The sequence below is a fragment of the Macrobrachium rosenbergii genome, chromosome 10, assembly GCF_040412425.1.
Source record: "Macrobrachium rosenbergii isolate ZJJX-2024 chromosome 10, ASM4041242v1, whole genome shotgun sequence".
In the NCBI taxonomy this organism is placed as follows: Eukaryota; Metazoa; Arthropoda; class Malacostraca; order Decapoda; family Palaemonidae; genus Macrobrachium; species Macrobrachium rosenbergii.
In genome coordinates, this window is record NC_089750.1 from 56,038,472 (window position 1) to 56,041,944 (window position 3,473).

A 3,473-nucleotide genomic window follows, 5' to 3' on the forward strand; every position below is an offset into this window, starting at 1 on the left:
ACCTCAATACTGGAATCTGTATGACATTCACTGGATTTGCGACTGGTACAGAGATTAAGACTAGCGGAACTTGGCAGCTTTTCTCCTCGAGACTGTAGAGCGGGGATCATTGTGTATGACTCTGGCAGATCAACACTTCAGGGGCTGTTAGCTCAGTTTTCCAGTTTCTTTTGAGCTAACATCTCCTCTAAATATTTTGGAAGGAGATAAGTCCAGTTCCATGAAAGATTCTGTGGTAATTCTTTGGGCTAGGATTATGATCAATATTGTTTGACGCATCTGTTGTAAATAATCAATGTTTCAGTTTAATAGGACAAACTACATTCTTTTCCAGATAGTGTTGGCTTAAGCTTGTTCACCTGTTCCAACAATGATATCCACGACTCTGTCATGAAACTGAAATGCCAAGTTGAAACAAAATGTCTACTAGATCACGTCTACAGGTCTTCGCATGAACAGTGAGTCCAACAAATATTGGAAGTGGGAGTTTCCCTGTCTAAGTATGTTTCATTTGCTTACACTATTTGCTTTAGTGCTTAACACTAGTGTTAAAGAGCAGTAGCTGAGCAATGCTCATGGATGCTTGTGACATACCATCAGACTGAGATTCAATGTCAGGGCCATGCAAGATCATATTTGTAAGAGTAAGAAGTTCTTTTGGGACTGACTGCATCTGACAGCCCTCAGTAAGGGAGCCGTTGAATATATTTTTCTGGGTTACCATTTCTCGTCTGATAATTTTGGCTGCCTTGTAAGTAACGCGAGCCTCTTCGTCATAATTTCGTTCACATGCAGATTTAGAGCTGGTCCAAGATCTTTGTTGAGAGCTAAAAGAACATCTCGACCTTCCTCTGCGATCACTCATATCAGAACTGCGCTAGAATTCTATTTTGAGTCTGAGTGTTGTTTGCTTTCACTGGGCTCTGAATCCCTAATTGTTGCAGTCGTGTTGTGTAATTTTTGCTTAATTAAGCAAGCTTAAATACTGGAGCTATTTCTGCTTCTGTTGAAGTCTCTTCAATGTAGGAAACCAGCTCTGCAAAAGCCCTACTGTAAACACTTCTGTCATCATCATCGTTTGAATCTGTGGCATCTGTGTTTTGCTCTGTTGTAAGCGACCAAGCAGTGCAAATGGTATTTAGTCTCAATTGCAATCATATACCACCTTGACTGAGTTGCCATTATTCTTTCATCTTGCAACTTGAGTGCACACTGCTCTGACCCTGCTATCAGCTCAAAGTCAGGCATCTCATGTAATGTGTCTGAGGGTTATTTTCATCACAGAAGAAGCACAGATCATTGATCTTACTTCTTCCAGCTTGTCTGGTATACTTCTTGGAAGAGCAAGGAGTATCTGCATCCTCCATTGTCCTTTTTGATACTCTTTCAAGCCTCATGGAACTGAATTTAAGAGAGGCAGTTAATGAGCCACTTCAGCCATTAATTAGAAGAGTTTCGCCATGCTAGTCCTTCGTCAAGTCTTTGAATGTCCAGTGCTAGGGCCTCCCAATTTCATGGAATTTTAAAATGTTTCCAGAAAAAGTTTGATACCCTGCCCTTTTATCTTTTCGTTTGCTGTCAGCAGGACACACAAGAATCTCTGAGTTGTCACTCTGACACAAAGCACATTTGGTCCAATCTGTCTTTTCGAATGTAAGTGAAGTTTTTATGCGATCTGCTGTGGATCTGTTATTTAAATTTACTAGCCATTTCAATTTCTCATTAATACAACACGGAACTAACTACAAACATGCAAAACACAGCCACCACCGCATTCTGTTTCCCACCACCATACCTGAAAAATAAAATAATATAATATATTCTATTTTATTTTAATTGATGGAATTGGAAAGTTTGACCATCTAAACATAGGTATAGGTGAAATGAAAATAAAATTCCTATCATTAGTTTCAAAGATACAAGCAAAATTGTTATTTTAGGTAATGGAGGAACTAGATGGCTGCCATTTCTGCTATGTAGCATTTGAAAGTGGGTCTATATCCAGTATGATAAATAGTAGTCTGGAGAGTGTCTGTGCAAAATTTCATGCTTCTATACATAAAGGAACGATTTTTTTACACATATCTACTGCTATAAAGGGGAGATTCATATTGTACTTTCTGTCTGTATACATATGCTTTTGGTACAGCCGTGTTTCCCACAGCCCCTTCTCGATTTGAAGTGAATATCAAGGCCATATTTAACTCATTTCCTTGGAACAAGTCAGAATATTGCATACATAACTAGCTATTAGACTCACTCGTCACCTGCATATTTTATGCAGTGTTTTTTTTTCTGGAACAAACCTGACGGTTCGTAATCCGATATTAATACCATTTCGGTTATTGCATGATTTCAATTTCAATTTTATTCCACATTATTGTGCATTGGTTTATTTTACTTTTATTCCACATTGTGCAATGGTTTTATTATTGTGTAACCACACCGTTCATTTACCTGCTTCACTGTATCGGTGTTATGATTTTACCATAAATTGATCCTCACCCTTGCTGCAAGTTGACTCTGTAGATGGCAAGTTAACCAAATTTGTTTATATAGCCCACATGTGTGCTATCATCAGATACGTGTGAAATTAATTGCAGTCAAGCTTAATCAGCTTATACACTTTTAGGGTTTGAATTAGTCTTGTGTCTTAACCCAAATCATTCCTCGTGAACAATTTGCAAAATGTGTGCCCTGCAAACCTAATAATTGCACTTATATACTTTTGAATTTTTAGTTTATTATCTGGCATTGTGGGATCATACCATTTCCTACTTGCATCCTTAATATCAAAGTGGCATGTTATTACTGATCCACGTGACACTGCACTGACATCAGTTTTGGCCATGTGCATCATTACCCGTATTGTAGACACAACTTTGCACTTACAAACTTGTACAGTAGCAGTTTCATCTGTGTGCAAGTCCATGACGCTCTTTTGGAACAGCCTCATGATAACACAGGACCCATCAAGTCCTGTTCTTGAACAACCTAATCTCTTTTTCGATCACCCCAAACCTGTTTTTCAGTAGACAAACTAGTCCTTCAGGACAAACACTAATTCCATTCTTATAAACAAACTAACATCCATAGGGACCCACGCCAAATCCTGTTCTTTACAAGCACACCCATGCACCCAAAAGTGCTACCCCTCTGCATTCGACGACAACCAATTCTCGTGTGTATATAACTTACCATTCCCACTGTGGTACCACTTGCTGCCTCCCACTACCTGGCCTCCAGTGCCATCACCACAGCCATCACCAAGCATCCGGCCCAGTGCCACAAGTGTTCTTTTGAACAAACCTACATCCCTCTTGACCAACAAAACAGCTTTCTCATACTCTTTCCTATACCACGCCTTAGTTCCCTCAGTCTATGGACTGAGGACCTATCTTGGCAACTTTCCTGTCTCTTTCCTTGGTGTCTCCACAGACTCACATCCTTTAAGCTCCATCTTGGACATTTTG